The 12,756-nt window shown below is 44.4% G+C and overlaps 1 long non-coding RNA gene and 1 pseudogene across 2 annotated transcripts; both read right to left on the bottom strand.

Annotated features, from left to right (window-relative positions):
• Window positions 1–1,510: 1,510 nt before the first annotated feature.
• LOC141022221 (uncharacterized) lies at window positions 1,511–5,991 on the bottom strand (annotated as a pseudogene).
• Window positions 5,992–7,855: 1,864 nt separating this feature from the next.
• On the bottom strand, window positions 7,856–11,153 carry LOC123493921 (uncharacterized). Of its 2 annotated transcripts, XR_006663347.2 has the most exons (4): window positions 10,588–11,062; window positions 10,241–10,501; window positions 9,351–9,439; window positions 7,856–8,108 (listed from the first exon to the last, which is right to left on the bottom strand). It is a non-coding gene; the product is annotated as an uncharacterized lncRNA (long non-coding RNA). The 2 variants fall into 2 exon arrangements; XR_012183524.1 differs by lacking the exon at window positions 7,856–8,108 and having other exon boundaries at window positions 9,350–9,439; window positions 10,241–10,498; window positions 10,588–11,153.
• Window positions 11,154–12,756: the final 1,603 nt, after the last annotated feature.

A 12,756-nucleotide genomic window follows, 5' to 3' on the forward strand; every position in this document is an offset into this window, starting at 1 on the left:
ACGGAAATGAATCAACATCTGGCAAAACATAGGCCACTCGGAATCCTTCCCTGCAAACAATGTTCAAATATCCATCTTCGACACCGCAACACATGTCCAAATATACACGAGCAACCACATATTCAAATATACATGTCGAAATTTCACAAGCTAATTCAAAAGCTAAGTGTAGAAGAAAATTCAGTTAACTACTAATAGAACAAAATTCAGTTAACTTTAGTGCTCTATAATGATGAAATGAAAAAAAATAGTTAACTACTAATTTCATTCATTTAACTTCATGTAATTAACCTGCTGTACCACTACTACTAGCAGCACTACTAACCAAATTAACCTAGTAAAACCCTACTGCCCTAAATAAAAACATCTAATTAACATCTACTAGTACCACTACTGCGCTAACCTAATTAACATCTACTAGTACCACTATATATACTACTAGTAGCACTGCTGCAATATTTTCTTCATTTTGTTCTTATAAAAAACATCTATGTAAACAAAAACCCTAATTAAACCCTACTGCCCTAATTAATTTTTTGCTCTAAACCCTACTGCCCTAGTTAAACCCTACCGCCCTAACTAAATTTTTGCTCTAACCTAGTTAACCTAATGAACCAAATCAACCTAGCTAGTTAACCTACTTAACCTAGCTAATTCCTAGGGTTCATAACTAAATTCACCTAAGTAAATTAACCTAGAGAGGAGGGGTGGGGGCTTACAGAGAGGGTGCTTGGGGGAGACGGTGGCGGGGAGGTGCTCGGAGGAGACGGTGGCGGGGAGGGCAATGAGGGCTAGCTGCGGCAGTGGCGTCTATGGCGGCTCCAGTGATGGCAAGCGAGGCAGGGGCGGCGAGGAGCGGACGAGGGTGGCTCCGGGGGCGTCGAGGGCGCGCGGCTCCGGTGGCTGCTTCGGTGACGTCCACGGAGGAAGGGGCGGCGAGGGAGCAGGGGCAGCGAGGGAGAGGTAGGAGACGCGAGAAAATCTGGGGAATTGGGGGGAAGGAGGGACACCCGCGCAGGGGCAAGTCAAACTTAGCGGTAGCGAGTTTTCAAAAGACGCGCTATAGCTACTTTATCTATAGCGCTGTTTGGCAAACGCGCTACTGCTATAGATAAGTTAGCTATAGCGCTTGCCGGCAAAAAGCGCTATAGCTAAAGTAGCTATAGCGCTTTCGCAAACAGGCGCTACTGCTATTGCTTTCATTTTTTTCTTTTTCTTTATTTTTCCTTTTCTTGTTTTCTTTCCTTTTTTCTTTTCTTTTCCTTTTCTTAGTTGCAGCGCTGTCGCCTTAAACGGGCCGCTACTACTTCATTAGCAGTAGCGTGGTTTGTGGACGGGCACTACGTACTACTATACCAAGCCTGGAGGCAATGAAAAAGGAAAATTCATATTGTCATCAATGATAATATGTCATCAAAAAATACATTGGTCATCAATGATCTTTTTGTGTAGAATCTAAATTGTCAGTATGAATCCTCAGCGGTTTAGGAACCGGTGAAGATTCATATTGCCACATATCCTACAGATGTAGTACAATGAATACCAAATGGTTGTGATAGTTTGAGAAGTAACATATTTAAGGTGGTAAACACCCTGTTCACGGAGCGAGGTGGCACTAAACTTAGTTCCTAGGAGGGGACTAAACTTAGCAGCAGCGATGGTTGGAGAAGAGCGCTACTGCTAAGTACAATAGCAGTAGCGCGTTTGCGCAAACGGTGCTACTACTATACCTAGTCTGGTGGCAACGTTGTGGCAATTGTAGTAGTAGCGCTCCTTCTTCCTGCCCCGCTACTGCTACGTGGATATCAGTAGCCTCGTTTGGGCTCACGCGCTACTGCTAAGTAGCAGTAGCGCCTTATTTTAATCCGCGCTGCTGGTAAGATTCTGTGTATAAGGTTTTCCCTAGTAGTGTGGTGTTCCGAGATAAGAATCTTATATAGTTCTGCTAAAGCTCCAGCAGTGCATCAGCGCAACTAAAATGTTGGAAACATAAAGAATGTCATATAATTCTTAGAGCAAGGCACTCTTTCGAAAGGCGGGGACAATCCGACAACAGTTCACAAAACACATCACAGTAGCTACTGGCAGCTTATGTCCTTAAGATTATGCCCCACCAATTCGATATTAATAACCATCTACTTTGTTGATTTATCCATGTCACAAGTAGGAGGAAAGGCATCTGCTATTACACTATGAAGCTGATCTGAAAAGGAGGACATGTATCTCACATCATATAAGTAAACTTTAGCAAGCTTGTCTATCATGTCAAAAGCCTTATTGAGTCAGAGCCTTAGATAACCAAAGTCTCGTTACATTTGTCCAGCCGTGTGTAGTTCAGATCCTTCGCCATAGTGTTTGTGGCATTTTCCATGTACCTAATGGCCTCAAAGCGTTAGAATCTTCCGCCATTGTCTCATTGTGAGAGCAAACACAAGTAATCGACATTTGGGTTGGACAACGCTGTTTTGGACAGTGGTGTTGAAAATAATGGTTACTCGTCGTGTTCTGTAAGTATCCCCTTTGATGGTAAATGGCCTTTGGAAGCCCAGGCTGCTCTAATAGGAGATCAAGCATCATTCTACCTGGATCCTTACAATGCTCGCCTCAACCTGTGTTATCAAAAATTGCAGAAGAGTCACTTCTAATGTTAAAGTTGACATAATTCATGGTCTTGCTTATATCCAAGTGTCAATTTTGATGTTTCCAGTTCTGATGTGAGGCAAATGAAAAAGTAAGATTGAATAAGAATAAGTCAAACACAAAGTCGAAGACGTGTTTGCTGCAATAATCGGTGATGTATATCAGGTCATCGCTACCCATCTCATGATGCATTTACTACCGGAGCCCTAGCAAGAGTGAAAGCTCGTCACTATTTGTACTTGCACTTACATAACAAAAGTAAATGTAGAAGTTTTAAATAGCGGAAAATGCAAGAGAGAGTGGGATTACTATAGGCTTAGAGACAACATGCCAACAAATTAATTGACATGCCCTCTTTTGATCCTTGATGCGACCATAAATAGTGAAAGCCACATGGCATGATATTTTAAACTGAACTGAGCATCCGACAGTTCGTCAACAAATAATTCTTGAGCCAACCAAATTTATGTCATTACTGAAACAACACATGCACCCCAAAATCCAACCATCCATGGAAACTAGAGAAGTAGCAAATGTTTTTTTGTATTTCTCACATGACAAAGATCGCCATCTGATTGTGTCTTGTAATCAATACCGCACCATTGCCTTATGATGCTTATACTACTTAATGGTAAGACCTATTTCCATTGCGCATTAGATAATGCCCTCTTGCATCCAGTGTGATATTTTATCAAAGAAAGATCAAGCATGCAAGCATTACTGGTAAGCAAAAAAGATCATAAAGATATGGCATTCCTTCAGGGAAGCCGTACGCCCGGCTTTTCAAAATATGCAAGTAATAGACATGCAAAAACTGATCATTCAGCAGGAAAACTTTATACGAAATGAGATTTACGGCTGATTTATTCTACTATACTGACTGGAGAACTTCACCAAAGGAATATATAACACGTGAAATATTGAATACAAGTTAGAATCGAAGAAGGCATCTTAGACTTCATACACAATGTATTTTTTGTAAAGGTATACTTCATATCAATAAATATGAGCGGCTACCTAATACTTGGTTTCCTGAATTCTTAATGTCTCCATTTGCAAGCATCTTACAGGTGCTGCTGTTCCAGCTTAGAAAGCCTCAAAATGTTCACCTTTGCTCAAATAGAAAGAATGCATACTACAATACATCATTCTGGAATTCAATTAGTCAATCAATATTTATTCTCAATTTGGAACAGAATTAGAAATAGGGGGCAGGAAACTAAAAAACTCACCACCAGCTGCTACTCGCGGATTGTCGTTTGCTTCAAAAACCAATTTGGAATAGAATTACAGATAGGGGACATGAAACTCAAAAAATTTGATACGGCATGCTTGAACCCTAAACCCAGACTTGGCATTGCCATTCTTAAATATGATAGTGTTGTCGTACCTGGATACAACATTGTTCCTTCTAGATCTGACAGTGTTGTTGGTCCTAGTTATGACATTTGGGAGATGCTTAAGTTGTTGGTCCTAGTTGATAAATTTGTGTTTTAACTTGGAATATAACATGTCTATAGAAAGCATCTCTTCGACATACAGTGTATTTTTATAGCATTTTTTAAAACTAAAATATAGTATCAACCTGGTTTTTACTGGTTTCTGCGTGGCTGCAGCAGCTCTGGAGCTCATATGAATATGCGTGGCTGTAGCAGCTCTGGAGCTGATATGAATATGACGGATAGTGATTGATCGTAATACTTCTACTGGTTTGCCCAAGAAAAATATTGAAGGCGTGGACATGCTGCTGCTGCTACCTTGTTTTGTTGTATGGATCAAAGCAAAGTACAAAGCAAACAACACCGCCCACGTCGCAAGGAATAATCTAATCTAATTAATATATTAGAGATCAGAGCTCAAATAATTAAAACAAACAAACCACTCAATATCGCGTCTTCTCGATACACAATAAAACTTAGCATACAAACCAAACCATGCTATTACAATACATATACTTACTACAACTTATACGAGGCATAGGGCACATCTTGTGTGGCAACTTATGTACCTTATTTATTGAACCATCTCATCGGCCTCGGATACTAGGCATAATCTCTCCCCCTCCCTCGTCTCACTTATAAAATCATTAACCTCATGTTATTACTTTGTTGTTTCCAGACACAATATGGTTCATCCCAGATACAACATTGTTGCTCCCGGATACGACATTGTTACTCCCCGATACAACATGGTTGATCCCAGATACGCCATTGTTGAACCCAGATACCACACTACTTCTCCCAGTTACGCCATGCCTACTCCCGGATACAACATGCTTACTCCCAGATACGACATGGTTGTTCCCAGATACCGTGTTCTCATCCCCATATATAGCATGGTTGTTCCCAGATACGGTGTTTTCATCCCCAAATATGACTGTGTTGTCATTCCCGGATAAAACATTGTTGCTCCCCGATGTTACAAAGTTGTTGGTCCCTGTGATGACATTTGGGAGCTCGTTAAGTCGTCGTCCGAGTGTGCTTCTGTTATGCTTCACATACGATGGATTGTTAGTGAAAACCATGCCCGATGAACGCCCATCAGGGGCGAGCCCCTTTAGCAGTGCCAAACTCTTAGGTGCATCGCCAACCAATGAATTGTTTGAGAGATCCAAGTAGCAAAGGTGGTGAAGCTCACCAATCCCGATGGGATGGTGCCCACCAATTGGTTGCCGGACAAATCAAGCACCTCCATTTTCTTGCATTGAGACAACCATTCCGGAACCCTGCCCTTGAGAGCACAATCACCAAGGGCCAGCACCTCGAGGCTCTTGAACCCGCCAATAATACCATCGCCTAGTAGCTCCTCACCACCGAAATTCTTGGTGAGAATCAGCGTGGTGAGGTTCTGGCACCCACGCAACACGGTGAGTACCCCTGAGATGTTTTGAAAGTTGTTGGAGCCAAGGTCGAGCTCCTCGAGCCGTGCAAGGCGTGCAAGGGAGGTTCCTGGAATTGGCCCCACAAGGCCGCGCCTGGGGAGGTGCAGTGCCGTGACACGGCCACTGGCGGCATCACAGCTCACACCTTCCCAGCTGCAGCAAGCGGCGCCGAACCACGTGGCCTGGAGGAGGACACCCCCGCCGCTGAGGTTCCTAACAAAGTCTTGCAGCGCACGAAGGTCGTCGGGGTGGCACGAAGTCGCGTGCGCCTCGGGCAAGAGAAATGCCAAGAAGAAGATGGGGAGGAGCAGTAGGCAGCATTTGGCCATGGGATTCATTGAGGTCGAGTGAGTGATTGGCAAGTGCTCCCTCTTGGTGTTGTACAAACTGCTAGGGTGATGAATGGTGTCTTATAGGGTGTGCGTTGCAGCAAGTGGTAGTGAGTGGCCAGGCCACGTACTACAAGTAAGTGCCCGCCACACTTAATTTTGATTTTGGTGCTTGAAGATCTTTTTTTTTCGATGCTTGATGATCTGTGTCGACTCTTGAGTGAAATTCGTGGGTGGCAGCTCCTCTTCCTCATCTAGCTTATATTTACTTGTTTGTGGCCCATTCATGTTTGTCGACTCTTCTTCTTATCTTAAGCTGGCCGACTACTGATGCAAGGATTTGTTTTTCTTATATCAACTTGTTCAAACGCGTCACCTTCCTCCTAATTGAAATTATTAATGTGCGACAGACGATGAATAGATTGAATGTTTCTTCTCGAACAAAAAAGTCCACCGAGAGTTACCACTCGACCGGTAGCTGGCGTAGCACACAACTGGCTCTTCTCTCCGTTCGATTGTGGCTGTCTAGAGTCTGTGTCTGTGTTTTTCGTTTAACTGAGATAGATTTAGGCTTTTATTTGTTTTGTTTTTCTCTTGGCTCACATGATTGAAATTGGCTTGGTCGCTCTACTTGTTGTGTGCATCGGAAAAGAATGGAGAGAATTCCCATCAATAAAATGATACTTGATTAAGAAATATGAGTCCCTGAAGAAAAAGGGTGGGAGGGCGGGAAAAACAAAGGCAAATTGGGACGGATGAAACAAACACCGTTGAGAAAACTTAGAATTGATCACGCGAATGTTGAAATGATCGGATCCACTTGAAAACAAGCACGTCGGTTGGAAGAGAATTGGCATGACATCTCGATGATCAAGAAGGCTTAGTATCCACATAGAAATATGAGAACACCGCTTAGGGAAGGTATGGAATCAACACTTGGCATTGAAGCAACTTGAATACCACGAAACAAAACAAAAACAAAGGATTTGGCTTGCAAAATAAGACGGAAACAAACATATGATAGAGATTTCGCCCAAAGTGTTCGTGATGTGGCCCCACGGGCACGACGTACTGCGGACGTCACGCATGACAAACAAGACGTCCCTGAATCGGCATAGCCAAGGATTCTTTAAGATGTCTCGCGACCACTGTAAATCGACCGTGAAAAGCGAACCACTAGACGTTGGACCCCAATCTCAAATCATACATCTGTCGAAAAGATATTCTATGAGCTACTTGAATTCCCACTTATAAACTCCCGAAACTTCCTGGTTATGCAATCTAGTGTTGGAGATACAGGGGACGCAATATATCTCACCCAAGCTAACAATACCTAGATCCAGCTATATCCATCCGTCAACACATAACCAAGAAACCTTCAGAAATCGCTTACCTCAACCTTCGAAAAGCATCCGTTATACGAGTTATGGCAATACTCCCGAACTCCCGCCCCAGTACTGGGTGGCGTCGAGGTAATCTCACCAACAACTGCATAAAAGAGATTTTCGATGTCGGCGAAAAAAACTCAGGTATTTCAGAACAGCAATGATAAAATTGTGATGACAACACCTCGGAACACTGCCACAACCCCTAAATGTCAGGAGGCACCAAGAACAATGTTCTCGTCACAAAACCATCGGAACGATTCCAAGATACCCGCGTGATTCTAAATTTTTTTTTAGTGAAATTTGAGGAGAGGAGAGTCAAAATTTCTACGTCAGGGGCCTCACCAGAGCGACGAAGGGACTGAGGAGTAAAAGAATCCTACTCTCCGATATATATAATCCTAAGAGTCAAAACATTTTTTTTCTAGACTCAACAACGCCAGCGATTCGATCAAGCAGGGGGCTCCTAAGTCGGGGATGGCTCTGAATACCAACTTGTAACGCCCACGATGTAGCTATATCTCCCACGTGTCGAGGCACGACTTGGAGGCATAACCGCATGGTGGTTTTGTCGCAAGAAGGGTCATCTTCACACAATCCCACGTAATGAACAAGAATGGGATAAAGAGTTGGCTTACAATCGCCACTTCACACAAGACATAAATTAAACATACATCATTCAGAGTACACACATAGGTCCGACTACGGAACCAAATGAAAAGAAGACAACCCCAAATGCTAGATCCCCGATCGTCCCAACTAGGCTCCACTACTGATCATCAGGAAACGAAACATAGTAACGGCCAAGGTCCTCGTCGAACTCCCACTTGAGTTCGGTTGCGTCACCTGCACTGGTATCGTCAGCACCTGCAACTATTTTGGAGGTATCTGTGAGTCACGAGGACTCAGCAATCTCACACCCGCGAGATCAAGACTATTTAAGCTTATGGGTAGGAGAAGGTAGTGAGGTGGAGCTGCAGGAAGCACTAAGCATATATGGTGAATAACATATGCAAATAAGAGCGAGAAGAGAAGCAACGCAACGGTCGTGAAGCTAGAAGTGATCAAGAAGTGATCCTAAAACTACTTACGCACAACCATAACACAAGAACCGTGTTCACTTCCCGGACTCCACCGAAAAGAGACCATCACGGTTACACACGCGGTTGATGCATTTTAATTAAGTCAAGTGTCAAGTTCTCTACAACCGGACATTAACAAATTTCCATCTGCCACATAACCGCGGGCACGGCTCTCGAAAGTTTATACCCTGCAGGGGTGTCCCAACTTAGACCATCACAAGCTCTCACGGTCAACGAAGGATATTCCTTCTCCCGGGAAGACCCGATCAGGCTCGGAATCCCGGTTACAAGACATTTTGACAATGGTAAAACAAGACCAGCAAGACCACCCGTCTGTGCCGACAAATCCCGATAGGAGCTGCACATATCTCGTTCTCAGGGCAGACCGGATGAGCGAAGCGTACAGGTACCAACGTAACCCAAGTTGCCAAGGGACGGTCCCGCACGATGCTCTAGTTCGGACCAACACTTAGAGAAGCATTGGCCCGTGGGGGGCTAAAATAAAGATGACCCTCGGGTTAATTACTCCCAAGGAAAAGGTAATAGGTTGTTAGGCAAATGGAAAAACCAATGTTGGGCCTTGCTGTAGGAGTTTTATTCAAGGCGAACTGTCAAGGGGTCCCATAAATCACCCAATCGCGTAAGGGACGCAAAATCAAGGAACATAACACCGGTATGACGGAAACTAGGGCGGCAAGAGTTGAACAAAACACCAGGCATAAGGCCGAGCCTTCCACCCTTTACCAAGTATATAGATGCATTAATTAAATAAGAGATATTGTGATATCCCAACATATCCAAGTTCCAACATGGAGCAAACTTCATCTTCACCTGCAACTAGCAACGCTATAAGAGGGGTTGAGCAAAAGCGGTAACATAGCCAAACAACGGTTTGCTAGGAAAGGTGGGTTAGAGGCTTGACATGGCAATATGGGAGGCATGATATAGCAAGTGGTAGGTAGCGCGGCATAGCAATAGAGCGAACAACTAGCAAGCAAAGATAGAAGTGATTTCGAGGGTATGATCATCTTGCCTGAAATCCTGCTAGGAAGAAGAACGAGTCCATGAAGTAGACGAACCAACGTAGTCGAACGAATCCTCACCAACGCAACGTAACCGGAACTATCAAGGAGAAGCACAACCGGAAAGAAGCAAACAACATGGTAAACACACAAGCATAAACATGGCATGATGCACAACCAAGGATGATGCATGTCCGGTTTAAAGATGCATGGCATGGCAAAGTGCAACAAACAATACTACCAATTAAGTGGAGCTCAATATGCAACGAGTTGCATATTGACGAAACACCACATTAAGTTATTTAGTTCTCTCTCGATTATGTACCCAACAATATTAATTGTTGATTAACATGGCAAGAGGTGAAGCATAATAAAACTATCTATTTAAGCAAGTTTAAATGAGGCCAGAAACAACAAACAACAATTCCGGAAAATCCTCATATGCATATTTTGGAATTGGTACTGTTCTGCCCTAAACCATATTTTAATGTTGTTAAGCAGTAAAACAAAGTCCACCAAGTTAATCTATGCATTTTTCTAGGCAATTTACATATATAGTTTATTTAAAATGGAGCTACGGTTATTTAGTTATGAAATAAAGCATTTTAGCATGGCATTTATGCAAATTAAATGTAAACAGCAACTTAAACATTTTTAACATGGTTGAAAGTTGGATATTATGAAACTAGACAGAACTCTAAGCATTTTACATATATGAAGTATTTTAAACCGATGCACGGTTAATTAGTTATTGAATGCATGAACATGAGGGTTTTTCTGTAAAACTGGCACTCTCTAGAAAAAATAGCTAAATCGCAGCAGCATGAAAAAATACACAACGGGCTGAATCTGGTTGGCCCAATCGGCGGAATAACAGAGGGGCGCTGGGGTGTTGCCTCACCCATGGGCTTCGGCCCGGTTCGGTGGAGAGGGAGGCTGGAAGGGGCGCTGGGACTTGGTCAATGCGGGGCTGTGGTCGACGAGCGAGGCAGCGAGCGCTGCTCGACCTGAAGCAGGGGACAAAGGGGAAGCAGAGGCGCAGGATTGCGATGGCGCTGGTGGCCTCCGGTGGGGCGACGCGATGACCTGGAAGCTGGGACGCAGGACCTCGCCGGATCTGACGGAGACGGCGACGAACAGAGCAGGGCGGCGACGATGGCTGCTGTTACAGAGCGAGATCGAGAGTGAGCGGAGGCAGGAGGAAGAAAATAAAGGAGAAGGGAGGAGCAGGGGAACGACGGCCTGGACCTAGATGGCGACGCGAGGACTTGACGGGGGGAGCCGGTCTGACGAGGAGGCCTGGGACGGCTCGTTCTGGCCAGAGACGAGGCGTGGAACGAGGCAGGATGGAGCTTCAGGTTCGGGCGGCCATGGCGGGGAGGCGCTCCGGGAAGACGATGGCGGCGGGCGGAGGCGACCTCCGCTGACGCGGGAGAGGCGAGGGAGGCCGGACGGAGCAACGGATCCAGGCGATGGGGCGGTGGTGAAACTCCTAGGCCATGGCGGCCTCCTTCGGTTCCCTGTCCAAAACGAGAGAGAGAGCGCTAAGAGATAGAAGGAGGCAGGGAGAGAGAAAAACAACGGGGAAGGAGAGGAAGCCGGCGCTCATCTGCTGGTTTGGTCGGCCGGCGGCGGGGCTGTCGGGATGGCCGTCGTGGAGCGGCTGCAGCAGGTACGGGGACGAGAAGGGGCTGCTGGTTGGGTGGATCGATGGATTGGGCAGTGCTGAAAACGAGGGAGATGGTCGGATCGGCTGGATCGGGAGGGATCCTGAGGAAAACGGAGTGGCGGCGGCGCGAGGGAAGGGTGGACGGGACAGGCTAGACTAGGGTTTAGGCTGACTATAAATAGTAGGTTGATTTTTGGGTAGGCGCTAGCTTGTCCCTACGATCATAATCGGACGACTGGGAAAAAAATAGGTAGGAAGCTCAAATAATAAAACAGAGATGTCTTATAGACGTTTGGGGATGATCCGAATCCAACGGTCATGACTGCCCGGGTCGGGTTCGGAGAAGTTTCGGACACGCACGCGAGGGGTTTGAGTATTGTGTAGAGAGGGTCACACCGTCGGGCAACAAAAGAATGGTCGGTCTTGAGAAAGGTCAACAGAGACGAGGAAGAAGTGGCAACTAGCAACGGGTGCAAGTTTTAGAAAACATGCGATGCAATGCGGATGATGCCATGATGAAATGCAACAAACAAATAAATACACATGACGATAACAAAAAAACAAGGAAGGCGTCTGGAGCATCGGTCTTGGGGCGTTACAACACTCCACCACTACAAGAGGATCTCGTCCCGAGATCTAGGATGGCACCGGAGAGAAGCAGAAAAGAAAGAGAAGAGGTAAATCTAAGTTGCTTCTTGTACAAACGAGTGAAACCAAAGAACCTTGAGAGGTTAAACAATTTTGAGAAAAGAATACAACAGAGATGAACGAGATTACAAACACTCCGTTAGAAAAGGGGAACAAGGAACATTATGAGAACCTTGTGGGTTGAAAGACATGAAACAAGGGCTTAAGGAACCAAAAGAATATGAAACCACACCAGTATAACGAGATGGCCAAGGAACAAGAATGACATAATTTTGCCAGCACTCCGGTTGAAAAAGAGAAGGAAAACTTGATAAGATGAAAAGAAATCAAACAGATGACACAACACTCCGGTTAAATGGATAAGCAAGGAAAGAAGATGATCTTGACAAAACAAGAAGATAGGTCGAAGACAGCAATATCACAATGCCTCCGGTAGAAATGAAAGAATGCAATGAAAAGAACGGAGAAGAAAACAACATGTTCTACCTTAAGTGAAGTTGAGAGAGCATCCTTAAAAGAAGGATAGAACCGAGTTGTTGAAAAATCAACAAATAAAGGATATGATCTTTGTGGGCTTATGGAGACATCTCAAAACTTGAGGTGAAATTCTGCCACTAACGAAAACAATTGCTTGCTTTAGATCAACGAAGAGATGAAAACTTCTCTCGCCGAGAGGATAGGAGAAAACTTGGATCATTGATAGACACCAGAATTAGCAACATTCCTTCGAGAAGGCTTTAAGTTAAATCTATACCAAGATAACTCCAACAAAGAGATTATTATGGGTTGAAACAACTCATGGACGAAGAAAATATGATGGGTTTAAATATCTCATTCTTGACAACTTGTGAATCATGAAACATGAAGAAAATTATCAAGAATGACATAACACCACCTCAAAAGATAAGAGAGAAAGAATTGCACTTCGGAATGCAAGATGAAGAATACTTGAACTCCCCAAAACAAAACATGTGTTGAGCACCATGTTTATTTTTGAGTATAGCTTGGTGGATCATAACTTCGAGAGAAATCTTGGAGAGAAATTGAAGAATGAAAAGAATCCTTGATGAAACACCATGTAGAGCCTCGATGAAGAACTC

The sequence above is a fragment of the Aegilops tauschii genome, chromosome 5, assembly GCF_002575655.3.
Source record: "Aegilops tauschii subsp. strangulata cultivar AL8/78 chromosome 5, Aet v6.0, whole genome shotgun sequence".
Classification (NCBI taxonomy): Eukaryota; Viridiplantae; Streptophyta; class Magnoliopsida; order Poales; family Poaceae; genus Aegilops; species Aegilops tauschii.